Source organism: Canis lupus, chromosome 11 (genome assembly GCF_048164855.1).
Source record: "Canis lupus baileyi chromosome 11, mCanLup2.hap1, whole genome shotgun sequence".
Classification (NCBI taxonomy): Eukaryota; Metazoa; Chordata; class Mammalia; order Carnivora; family Canidae; genus Canis; species Canis lupus.
The window spans coordinates 16,020,921-16,034,969 of NC_132848.1; the positions used below are offsets into that span (position 1 = coordinate 16,020,921).

At 35.0% G+C, this 14,049-nt stretch overlaps 1 protein-coding gene across 1 annotated transcript in view; it reads left to right on the plus strand.

Annotated features, from left to right (window-relative positions):
• Nucleotides 1-14,049, plus strand: part of TRHDE (thyrotropin releasing hormone degrading enzyme) — a 371,390-nt gene that overhangs the window by 202,051 nt on the left and 155,290 nt on the right. The gene's annotated exons all lie outside the window — the stretch shown is intronic.

Below are 14,049 nucleotides of genomic sequence, written 5' to 3' on the forward strand. Positions count from 1 at the left end.
GAAATGTTTTAAGTGTCTAGAGTATTTCAACATTTAGAGAAATGTAACCTTAATATTTCTTCATTGTGACTACAAATTACCTAAAATATTTGCTTATTTATAAAATATATGATGGTGGTAGATGTACTTTAGGATTAAATTACTTACTAAGATGTCATTAACTTCATGAAGCGTTATATACCTATACTCTAAGAACATATCTGCATGTCTGAACCTGAAGTCGGATTTGTTGTCCCTTAAGCAGTGATATTTCTAGAACATTCTCAAAGAAAAAGTAGAGGGAAGGTGTGGTTTTTATGTGTCTTTTAATATAAGTTTTTCATCTTATATTTTTCTATTCATCACTTAGAAACTATGTTATTAAATGAAACCCAAGGCGTATGTTGTTTTGGAACTTGAATTTTAAATTCAGTTGCAAAGAATTCACATTTCTCAACTTCCAGAAGCTCATATTTCACCTGTGCTCTCGCATAGACAGTAACATGTATTTACTTTACACTGCTCTTTTTTGATGTTTGAATTATTAATAGTGATTATCTAATTATCTGTCAGAATTATGAGCATGATTTGAGGACTTAAACCAAGGTGAAACGAGAAGGTGTCTGTAAGTCATGATATAACTTCTTTACCATAAATTCAATGAACTTCTGCTGAGTAAAAAATGTGATCATACATATCGCATAGAGGAGACGTGACAATTGTAATATTTTGATAGGTTTTAATTATATTCATGCAGCTTTATCCTTATTTTATAAAAGCGACATGGTTCACTTCTCTAAATAATGAGATAATTTTGCTTAGCCTTCTGTATCTAGTTATGTATGTATATATAACACAATTTTAAATATCTTACTTGAACTGTTTTATCATGGCATGGAAAATGATTGAAAATACCTTTAAAGAACTTGGAAGAAAAGTCAATCACCAATACCATATGATATTAATTATTTAAAGTATTCTTTTAACAAAAGTGAAATTTTAAAACAAGTGTTTAAGGATATTGAATATACTCCCCCAATTCCCTCAAAATATCTTTTGATTTTTAGGTGACTTTCAAGCAACTCTGTTTAAAATTTTCATTTAATTTTCATTATGCTGTGGATTATTGCTGATTTATAATTTCATTATGTTTCAATATTAAAAAAATGACCTTATTATGAATGACACACTACTCATATAGGTAAGCTTTTTTTTTTTTTTTAAGTTCATTCAGCTATCGTAAAATCCCTCCTATTCATCATTATGAAAAATACATCTTGGATTAAGAAGTAATCAACAGAATTATACGTGGGCTGAAAACTGACAGCTTTTGATAGCTTTAGGATGGCAACATATCCCAGGTTTCGATGTCCTTATACTGGATTTTGTCTCTGAGTAATTTTTTTATATTCTTTCATCATTTTTATCAGGTAACTTATAAATGTAGGCCTCCTGGAGAACATAGTTACAAGATGTATTGAAAATGAACATAAAGAATAAATAATGCACCTGGGACTTTGTTCTTAATAGAATACGGACCATGAGCTAGAAGTCTAAAGACCTTGGGGTGGTAAGATACAGGGTTTTATTTCCAATAAATCCATATCTTATAATTAAGAAATGGGAATTAATGATGGCATAAGTACAGTGGTATAGAAGGCTCACCTTATTAAACTAATAAATGAAAGAATAAACCCCATTACAATTAATTAGGCAGTAGCGAGGAGGTACACGTCTTATGATGTCTCTTTATGCTCAGATTGTAAAGATTATACTTTCTGATCTTTGATTGCTTTTGATTTTTATTAGCCTTATTTAGTTTGTAGAGGACCTCAGTATACGAAAGTCGAAAAACCTATGAGAAGAAACTGTAAACAAGTTGCTCCCACGAATATCACTAATATCTTCTTTGCAAACAAAATTTTAAGAATAAGTTAGTCCCACAGATTAGAGGATATTAAGTGACTTTAAGGCTGTGCCAGCACTATTTTTCATAATGGCATCAGCAAGAGTGGAAGAAATACTAGAAAGAACAAGAGTGACAGCTGTGTCAGCAGTAACTCATACTATTGTGATATGCACAAAAGCTTACCTAGGAGCACAAGGCTTGGGCTTCGCTAGAGCTTAGCCTAAAATAGAAAAATCAGAAGTCAGGCCTGTGTCAGGAGTAAGGAATTTCAGGAAAGCTGACCTCTTTTGTCTCTAATCTCAAAAACACTGCTTTTATCATTTTTAGACACTGAGTCTCAAACGCTAAAATACCATTTCAATTTGCTAGGGTGATTGCTCTGACAATCTACTTTCAGTGGAATAGCAATAAAAAAAGCCCAGAATTGCATAATGTTGTTAAGGAAGTTCTTGTTCTGATTTGGGCCAGTATATGTGCTTGGTCTGCTTCAGAGAGTAAAATCTTAGATTTTGTGTGTGTGTGTGTGTGTGTGTGTGTGTGTGTGTGTGTTCAGAGCCAGTTTCTGATACAGAAGTAATCAGTTTTTATATTAGAAACACTATGTGGAGTAAAAACTGTTATGATAGTTTTGTTCCCAACAAACTAATGGAGCTTCCCATCTTATAGAGAGGAGCCTTTATGAGTAGTGTGAGGTAAGGTCAGGGGAATGGATTGGAAAGAAGAAATTCAGATTCCAGGAAAGCTGTTTCACCTCTTTGGTTCCTTCTTATCACTTGAAAAATGGGAGCAATTGTCCTGACTTACCAAGTTCGCAGAGTTTTTGTGAAGATAAAATAACTTGCAAGGTCTTTGAAATGTATGAGCCGCTATACAAATGTGCGTAGGCATCATGTACCTGGAAAATAAATGCTCCATTAGAAAGGTGCATTGATTTTATGTATAGATGCCCTAACATTTCCAAGCCCAGTCACCTGTTTTGACACCCTGGATTTATAACAATTATCTAAAGATTACAAAATAATTTTTATAATCTCTGTAACTAGGCTTGGTCTCATCAAATCAATTCTTATCTATACTGGCAAAGTGGATTATTCTATAGGAACATAAGCCTTATATAGTGTTTCATTAATCAAAGAGAAGTGTCAGGATCATCAGAAGCAACTTCTTCAGCTCAGGGCTAAGGATACATTTCAGGGGCACGTAGCCTTTTTGCTTGATGCTATTTCATCAAAGTTGGCTGTTAGTGACAACGTTATTGGCTGGGTCAAGTTACAGTATGATATCGATGACAGTCGTATTAAATCTCACTGTGTTCCTGGAAGGGAAGGAAAAAAAAAAAGGAAGACTCATTCAACATAACAGTACTCTTCAGTAATTCTTGATAATTTTAATTTTAAAGGAGTTTCAGTGCAGGAGAAAGATGCACGGTAAAATGCTAGTCTGAGGAATTCCTTATTTTACGGACCTGGTGCTGATGCAGGCAAAATCGCATCTCCCATGCATATTGCACACATTTTCATTATAGTTTGTATCTATGTCGGAGGCATCTCCTCCAGTGTCCTGAATGCAGCTTTGTGCTGCTCTAATGAGAATTATTAAGCACGAGTGTATGTTCTTTTGTTAAATGAATTGGGATTCTCTGGAGCTTCACAGAGCAATCACTTTGTATGCTGATAAAGTCTGCAGACTGGGAATTCTCCCTAAATTTTTATGAGGACACATACCTGGGCGTAAAGATAACTATTAATGGAGAATCATGCAACTAAACTTCATTATGCTAGATACTTAAGATACCTTAAAGTGTATTGCTCAAAACCTTGAAAAATCATTCTCAATTGTCTCCATCATGGATAGGACTTAACTAGTAAAAATGAATTCTCCCATTAAACGGAGTATCATTTTAATGTGCTGCAACAAAAATTGCCTGCTGAAGTTAACAGGCATTGCAATAAAATTATCTTTGCTTTAAAATTATTTTCACTCAAAAAGAAGTTGAGAAAATCACTGATGAACTGAAATGGAATCTATCGAGTTCAATGTTTCTTTCACTTCCAATGTAAAGATACACCTGCTTCAGCATCCCGAACAATAATATACACGATTTACTATTCAGAGGGGGGAGTGGAAAGGTAGAGAGGACACATCTCGGTTTTGGTTAATATTTTACTTGTTCATCTCTCAAGTCCATCCTTGATTTAATGTCTGTAGGGAAAAATGCTTTGGCGTGGTTCTCACCATCAGTTAATAGATGTTTCAACAAAGGTTGGTATATTGATACTATTGCCTATACTTCATTAATATCAAAATATATTTGCCCAATAGGGCTATTTGGTCACAGATAGATCGTTTGGAAATTAAATATTTATTTTTGAATCTGACTTTATAAATACTGAATACCAAATATATATATATATATATATATATATATTTGAAGTCCGTAAATACCAAATATATATAAATATTATATAATAAATATAAATAAACATAAATATATATTTATATATAATATACAAATTTACTTATAAATATAAATATTTATATATTTATATATTATAAATAAAAATAAATAAATAGATATATACATATAGTGATGATGTTATTGGGTGGGTCAAGTTACAGTATAATATTGATGGCAATTGTATTAAATCTCACTCTGTTCCCTGGAAGAGAATATATATATTTATTATATATAATAAATATATAATTATAATATATAATTATAAATATATTACATAATATATATTTATTATATATAATAAATATATAATATAATTATAATATATAAGTATATTACATGTTATATATATATATTCATGATTTCCCATGTAGTTCTGTTTATGTATCATGATCAAAATCCACATTATATAGTCTTTCTACTCTTGAAAAGTCAGTAAATTAGATGATCCAATTGTTTTCAACTTGGTCAATAATATATATATATTTTTTTCTTTTTCCAAGTGACTAACACATATTGAATGTGAAATACTTAAAGACTTCTTAAAGCTAGTTCCAGAGGGTGATGGTCTTTTTGATCCCGTTCAGTAGCTTAACAGTGACACTGACATTGAAAGACAAGAAGGAAGGTGGAAGGAATGCCTACCTGGGTCTCTTGGGGGACCACAGCCTTCAAAATGGACCTCTTCTCCTGCTTTCCTTTTACTCTCCCCACCCCCTTTCTGCAAGCAAGTTCTCTGCTGAAAACATAGATTTTTTTTATTTTAAAGAATAGAATATATATATATGTATATATATTTTTTTTCTCATTTGAGTGGGACTGGGGAGTGGTAACCATCTCTTCTGGGGGAAAGGGTAGCTTTTTCCTTAGCATTAGTGATCAGAGCAGTGTGAGGTATGGGTAGAAAAGAGGCTTGTAACCAAGAAGCGAAGTGCACAGGTTGGTAAGGGCTGTAGGGAGGACAGTAGCAGGTGCCCCTGAAGGAAAGGGTCTCGTTTCCATAGCTGAACTCTGAGTACACGTGGGAGGAGTTGTCGTGTGTGTGCCCCGTGCACTGAGGGTCACGCTAACACTCAGGCTGTATAAACTGCTCGCCCGCAGAGGATGTCCATGTTAAGAAGGGGCCAGAGACTTGGACTCTCACCAGTGGTGGTGGAAGAGTGGTGCAGAGCATCTAGCAGGCTAACGGTGAAGGCCGGATGTGCACCTATCATGCTGACACCTGGCAGGAGCTCTCGCTAAGGCCACTACCCTAGCAAGCTGTGTCTCCATTTTCTCTCATTCTAGGGCCAATTCTGGGCTTTTTACAAACTATGTTAATGATGGGCCGGTAGCCCTACTAAGGGTGTCGCTTCACAGAAGGGATAAAAAGGGCTGAGCCATCAGTTGCTAATTGTTTCAATACAGTGACGGCTTTAGATGTTTTATGGCACAAATGCAGTTTTTGAGGATAAAACTACACATGAAGAACAGATAATGCATTCAGACTTGTGTTATTTACACTTGTTCTTTTATAAGACTCAAGACTTTGGCTTCCCAATTGTTTGGGAAGTGGGAGCTTTTGAAGAGCTTGTTAAGGTGTGTTAAGTTTCAGAAAATGTGACTCAGCTTCATTTACGGCTTCTAATAAAAGATCAACTTTTATTAAAGAAGATATCTTTAGGAAAGGAAGAAAAACAAACATAATTCCTTGGTTTCCATATATATTCACATATCCTTCTATATATTCAGGTACGTATCTGGGAGATTTTTGTAGTCACATTACCTCATGTTTTCTCCCGTGTGAATTTTTAAAATTTAAAACAAAACTGCAAGTGGAAATCTCATGTATGTTCTTAAAGCATGAATTTTCTTTAAAGCAAAGTCATTTTGTTCAGAAAGACACTAAGCGTTTCAGGTTTTGTGTATTTGAAACTTAGAGATAAAAGACAAATGAGCATTCCCTTTGGAATAAAGTATTTCTTCCAAAGACCATGTTCAGGTTTGTGGGGTGTCAAGGTCTTTCTGCATTTCCATAGGAATTTCAAAAGCAACTGATAAATTGACAGGATTAGACACTTTCTAAGAAGAAAATGCTTCTGAACCTGGACCCTAACAATAACACCAGGGCATCCTTTTTCATACCTCAAAATAGTGCAGGGAAAATCAACCCATTTCTTTCCCTTTTCGTGGAAGAGCAGTTTGTAGGCAAAATACTTCCACTTGCTAAAACTTGTCAGGCAGCACTGGATAAACCAAAAAATTGGTAATGCCAAAAATTTATGCCAAAATGATGAAATCTTCTGTTACACATCATTATTCATAGACATACATTATGTATGAGAGCAGATTATGCCCCTGTTAATCTGTACCTCTCACCACCACTCTTAAAGATTCTTATCTCCCTACAATACGTGTATTGGTCACATGTGATAACCGTCAGCCTTTAATTTGCTTTCCAAAGCCTTTAACGCAAACGTGACCAGAAGTGAAGGCTTGTGGACTAGGAGGGCAACCGAAAGCTAATTTATTAATTTCCTAATTATTAATCATCCTTAGCCAGACAGCTGTATGTGTCCAGAGACATTAGAACACAACTCATTTCTAAGAAAAGAGTAGCTGTCTCAGTCCATAACACTTTATGGGACTTTTTCCCCCCTCCTCTTTTCATCAAGGTTACTTTAACACTGTTCAGATGTTTCTAGACAGGAAAGTGAGAAATGGAAGTAGTGAGGTCAAGTGATATGAATAAAACAATGTAAAAGGACAAAAACAAAACAATGAAGGGTAATAAGGTCGTTTGAGGTCGTTGAAGATTTTTTGGCTCAACTGTACCATGAAGGCTTGTAATGCCGAAGACTTTGGTGGCCTTTACCGTGTAGCCTTCAACGTTGTGCCTTCACTAGTTCTCTGTGACATAGACCAAGGCGTTCTGTGGAGCGTCTGGAGAGTGTAGACATCTTTGTTACCGTTTTTCCTGAGAGTCTAGAGAGTGTGGCCATGGCCAGACCACCATGTGGTCTACCCTCAGACGGTCCTGATTCCGCAACCATGGTTCCAAAAAAGATGATTTGGGGTAGAGCATGTTCTGGTGTTGAGTTGAGTAACGTCTGTGGACCTACAGTCACAAAGTTAGGAAAGGCCCTTACGTGAGACCCTTGTGTCTTCGGTTCTTCACCTCTCCCTCGGATCGATGAACTAGACCATATTTCTGTCATATTTGTCTTTAAAATCTAATATACACAGGAATGCTTTCTTTACCTACTCGAGATACACCTGTCCCCAATTAATTACTTTTTTTTTTAGAATCTTTTTTTTTTCTTAAGATTTATTTATTTATTTTATGATAGACCCAGAGAGAGAGAGAGAGAGAGGCAGAGACACTGGAGGAGTAGAAGCAGGCTCCATGCAGGGAGCCCGACGTGGGACTTGATCCCAGGTTTCCAGGATCACGCCCAGGGCCTAAGGCAGGCGCTAAACTGCTGAGCTACCCAGGGATCCCCCAATTAATTCCTTTAATCATGGTACTTTCTTCTCTCCAGATCTGGTCCAGTGATGCCTTTCTTGAGTGCTGTTAGCACTGTACCAGCTCAATAATTTTATATAAACGACTTTGATGGATTGCTGCTACTTGTTTGCCATTACATTCAGTCTTACGTTTCACTTGTTCTGTTTGTTAATTAATTGAAAGAATTATCAAGCACTTGAAACAAGGCCTTTGTTTTGCTGACTTCTATGGAACAAATCTCGTGGTATTAGAAGCACGGGTCTGCTAATATATCGGTTTCTTGTATACACTGTATTACATCTTTGGTGTAGTGATTTTAGTTAGTAGGTGTGGATAAATGTAGGGTTGTTTTTTTTTTAGCTCTTAGTTGACCAATCACGCCTCTATCAGATGTTGCTTTGTTTATGGAATAGCTCAGAAACCCAGATCCATAACCTCAATCAGACTGTTCATGTTCATAGATACATTTGGAAAATAAAATTTAGCACAGTTAGCCTCAGAAGATTAGTCAAATGAGGGAACAATAAGAACACTTAGCCACCAGTTATTATGTTTATATTACATAGTTCAAACATGTTCTCTAATATTTAATCAAATTTATCTGGTTGCAATAGCCATTCCTTTTCACTTAGATTTTGAGTATATTTTTGCTCAATCAGCTAAGTTCTGCTTTTGAGTCCTGTTCTCTCTGTAAGCTTCACAAATTTGCTTGGTATTTTATAAAGAGGAGTTCTCTTGGGGCACCTGGGTGGCTCAGTGGTTGAGCATCTGCCTTTGGCTCAGGGCGTGACCCCGGGGTTCTGGGATCGACTCTCACGTCGGGCTCCCTGCACGGAGCCTGCTTCTCCCTCTGCCTGTGTCTCTGCCTCTCTCTGTGTGTCTCTTGTGAATGAATAAATAAATAAAAATCTAAAAAAAGAAGTTCTCTTTTCTTGGTTGTAGTGGTAGTAGTGGTGGTGGTATGATGGGATATCTTTATTTAAATATTACTTATTTATCAAATTATCTGATTAAAGATTAGATCAATTGCTCCTTCAGAGCAGATTTGTCATTAATTATATTCTCTAACTACCCACGTTATTGGTCCAGTTTGAAGAATCTTAAACATACTACACTATTGAAGATTAAAAATAAAAACTAAAAAAATAAGATCTCTCTAAATAAAGCCTTTGCCTTAAGTTTAAGACAATAAAGAGCCTTTGTTGGAATTGTTGGCTTCTTTTGAGAGCTGACAAGCCGTATCACTTCCCAGGCCTGAAAATAATTTGGCTTCTCACAACAAAATAACATTTTTCTGTTTGTTGCTAAGCATTTTGTTGGCATTTTTGGGCCTTTAATTTACAAAATATTTCCAGTGATTAATCTATATTGGCTCGTTTTTCACTCTTTAACAAACATTTATTGCATACCCATTTTTTTTTTTTTTTGCTAGTTTCTCTGCCAGAGATGGGGAATGCACTGGTAAGTGTGACTCTCAAATCTTCACAGATCTTTTTTACCAGTTTAGTTAAATTATTTTCATCAGAGTAATGCTATTCTACAGTTTCCTAGAATGAGATTTGGCTCCCCCTTTTATTTTTTTTTTAATCTATTCCATGGATTAAATTTTTGACTCTTGACACTTACAGTTGTGTGGTCTTATTTCTTCATATTGAAAATATGTATGAAATTCCCATGCTGTTTTGTCGCAGGTTAGTTTCAAGAATCAAAAAAAAATGTTTTTACTATCATTGTCACCAATATTGTTGTTACTTTTACATATATTAATTCTCTGTGAAATAGAGTGCCTATAACTAATCTCTCTGGTTATACCAGAAGCAGCATTTTATGTCCTTTGGGTCTTAGGTGAGTTTGAGAATGATTTCCAATGAGATACATACAAAGCAGTTGTTCTATTATTTCTCCTAATTCTGACCAACATGATGCAGTGGCTAAGAGCATGGACTCTAGAGCGAAACTGTTCAGGTTCAATTCCTAGGTCTTAGGAGGCCTTGAGCAAGCCAGTGAACTTTCTTTAAAATGAAGATCACAATAGTATCACTAGTAATTATTAATAATAATACCATAAAAATTAATAAGTGTCTTCACAAAATGCTTTTGAGTATATTTATTACATTCCTGAATGATGCTACAATGCCAGTACTTTAATATTTTGGCACATTATAAATGAATTTCTAGTCCAAATTTTGTATCCTGAATAGTGAAAATTTTCTCTATTAACATTATAATCGATGTATGACTATTATAGTAGCTTACTTTGAGGTCCGGGAATAAATATGGAATTTCCTTTTTGCATTGGTTAACTCTCTGGGCCACGACTACTGTATAAGTTCTGGAATCGTTATGGGCTTAAGTCTTTCAAATTTGAAAAAATAATAATACTTTTTATTTTCTTTGAAAATACAGACTTCTATGATATGGCAACAAATCTAAAGAGTTATTTTTTAGAGATTTATTTCTTTTAGAGAGAGCAAGAAGAGGGTCATAATGGGAGAGGGAGAGAAAATCTTGAGTAGACTCTGCTGAGCGTGGAGACTGATGTGGGATTTGATCTCACGACCCTCAGATCATGACCTGAGCCGAAACCAAGAGTTGGATGCTTAACTCAGTGAGCCATCTAGGTGTCCCAACAATGTTAAGCTTTATCAGGCTAGGTTATCTGATGAACTGACCAATTTATAGCATTAAATATTGAAATTAAAGTACAAAAAGTGTGCTGATAAATTTCATTCATCAACTTAATAAGAACTTTATTACAGAATTAAGGTCATTTGAATTATTATTTATTTCACAAATTAAAATAACATAAAATAATTAGCCACTTGGTATCCATGTTAATAACTTCAGTGTGCTGATTAGCTTATCTTTGGAGTTCTTCCAGACTGAGTGGTGTAAGAAAGTTTCCATTAGAATTTAAAAGGAATAAAGGGAAAAGGAGAAAAAATGAGTGGGAAATATCAAAAAGGGAGACAGAACACGAGAGACTCCTAACTCTGGGAAAGGAACTAGGGGTGGTAGAAGGAGAGGTCGGCGGGGGGTGGGGGTGATTGGGTGACGGGCACTGAGGGGGGCACTTGACGGGATGAGCACTGAGTGTTATTCTATATGTTGGCAAATTGAACACCAATACAAAATAAATTTATAAAAATATAGAATTAAAAAAATTTAAAAAAAGAAAAAAGAAAAAGAATTTAAACAGAAATGGGTTCTGTTGAAGATGATTAGTCAGTGCGCATTTAAAGACATTCTGAATTGCATTTTATCAATCAAATATTATAGTGCCTTGATTAGCTTATTATTAATGTATCTGCAAAATATTAGAGGGTCCTTGTGATGGAGAAACAAGTGTGAGGCCATCAAAGGAGATTGGCAGATCTGATTTCATTGAAATGTCTTCTCAGCTTGTCAAAAAAAATAATTATAGAAATAGAGAAGAAGACTCTTACTGCCAAAGTAGAGATAGGATATTTTTATTCAAAAAGATGGAGCTGTTCTCTGTCAGAAGCTTAAAATCTATGGAAAGGATCCTGAAGTAACGTGTGGACGAGCGGGAATTTGTTTACCAGCAAAGGATAGGAAGTATGCACCTCAGATTAAAGGCTTTATCTTGCCCTCACTTCTCAGAATTCAACCCGAAGTAGAGCATCTATGAGGTGTTCAATAATAAAAGTCCAGTTAAAAGTTAACGAGAAATTATGAAATGAAGGTGAGTAGATCATGTATGAAAGATTATAACCGTTTCTGTACCTACATTAGGAGCTCATTCACTGAATTCAAGAGGATACTGAGATTTAAAGGAAGCCATCCAGGATATTGAGATTTAAAATATATGCAACTAAAAATAATAAAATAAATAAAATAAAATAAAATAATATATAAAATAAAATAAAATAAAATAAAATAAAATAAAATAAAATAAAATAAATGAAACTGCATCAGATAAAGTGTTCGAAGGAAAACCAAAGGAAAGGTGTCCAGGCATCCTAAAAAGTGAAGGGAAACTAAACGATAGGAACATCTTAAGAGGGTTATATGAAAGCGTATGGCATATGGTTATTATTCACAGTGATTTTTTGGGCTGCTAGAATGAGCTACGTAATTAGACAACCTGTTCATAATTACTACTGTGATTGACATTATTTGAAGCACATTCATGATCATTCCATAAGACCCAGGATTATCATAATTAATGGAAACAGGAATGACTAAGTGATGCTAACTCATGGCCTATCAATACTGCTCTCCTTCGGAGGTTCTTGAGTAAGTCTGTGGGAGGCTCATAATTCCGTTGTATGTGATGCAGGCCATTGTGTGTTTTATCTTAGCACTCTCCCTCTGCCGTGCCACATTTTGGGTAATATTTTGAGACATGAGACATTCAACTTGGATGTTACAAACAAAACGTAAGGCAGCCAAAGGATGTGGTCACGGGAGAGACGATTTAACCCATTTTCTTTGTGTTAGTCACGTTTGAGAATATAGCAGTTCATGGAAATAGAAACCTGTGCGGGGGCTTATTTGGGGTTGTAAAAGGCTTATAAAGTCATGTAAGATGGGCCTATAGAAATATAATTGCTTTTTTGCTTTATGCATTGAATAAGGCGTCTTAGAATATTTGTGTATTGGCAGGGGATAAAATGTGGCTGATAGTTAAATAAGAACATATAGAAATTATTTTAGTTACTTATTTTAAAGCTTGTGTGAAACCCCAGAATAGTGTTCTATCAATAGAGATCTTCCTGGATTATTGTGTTCATGTATCATTTTCCGTTAAAGGTTATGTAAACAAATACAGAAGTGGAATTTTTCAGTATAGCGCTAATGGTGATTATTTTAAAAATTATTCTTCACTGGCCCCTGTGTCTGTGTGTTTACACAGGTTTGATTTTATTTTTATTTTTATTTTTTTTTCAGGTTTGATTTTAATGTAAGTGGATTGCTTTAACAACCTGCACAAGAAAATGATTATTAACATCTTGGGCATGTGTATCCTAAACATGAGATTTGAAAATGTTAATTTTTAAGATACATGGCTGTAGGGAAGCAACATTTATTTTCACTAGCTCTTGAGTTTTATTTCATCTATCCCTATGATTTAGCTGTCTCTAAAATGTAATCAGCTAAATAATGATGTGATATTTCACAAGTACATTTAGCTAACTTCCCACTGAGTAAAGTTTGAAATATCTTTGGACATTTTAGAACTTAGTAAAAGTAGGTGGACAGGGCAGCCCTGGTGGCTCAGAGGTTTAGCGCTGCTTCAGCCCGGGGACTGATCCTGGAGACCCGGGATCGAGTCCCATGTCAGGCTCCCTGCATGGAGCCTGCTTCTCCCTCTGCCTATGTCTCTGCCTCTCTCTCTCTCTCTGTATCTCTCATGAATAAATAAAATCTTAAAAAAAATGTAGGTGGACAATATAAAATTTCAGATCAAATTCTTTTAGTATTTTAGGAAACTCAGAATCCAAATAATTTCTAGGTTTTACAAATATGGCATTGTGTTATTTGTTTACAAAGATGGTAATTGTGAAGTTGCGGAGATACCAAATCACATAAATAAAACCTGATTAATATTTTTCAATATATTTGCTTTTCTTTTTTAAATTCTTGATCATATTCCCCTGCTTTACCCTTTGCTGTGGTTTGAATAAGTCACAGAGAACAAGACTGAAAAAAAAAAAAAATGAAAACCCAAACCATGTAAATAAAGCTCTAGCCCTCGCTCTTGCTTATGGAGAAAGGGGCTCAGATTGGTAAAGCTTTATGTGGTATTTTGCTGAACTGATGAAATCTTAAAAGTATTTCATGGTTGGATAGATTTTCAGAGGGGTAAAACATCAATAACATACTTATTTCTTCATGTTGATTGATCAATTGAGGTTGAATCAACTTGGTCACAGATGCTGAAAGTATTTCTCTCTAATCTCATAACTTTCTCTCTAGTCTCTACTTTCTAGTACTTATTTATGCTACTAGTACTTAACCCGTCAGGTGGCATTAATGATTTGTACGCTCAACTGTCTCCTTCATCGTAGTGGGAGTTGCTTGGAGTCAGGAATTAGATTCCTCAGCCTCTGAAAGGATGTCACGTATACAAAATAATCAGTAAACGTGTCTAGAAGTAGATTGCATCGTCCAAATTTTTTTTTTGTCAAATATTCTTAGTGATTTGATTCCACGGATTAGAAAAGTGCCTTTATCTATATCCAACAGGATATT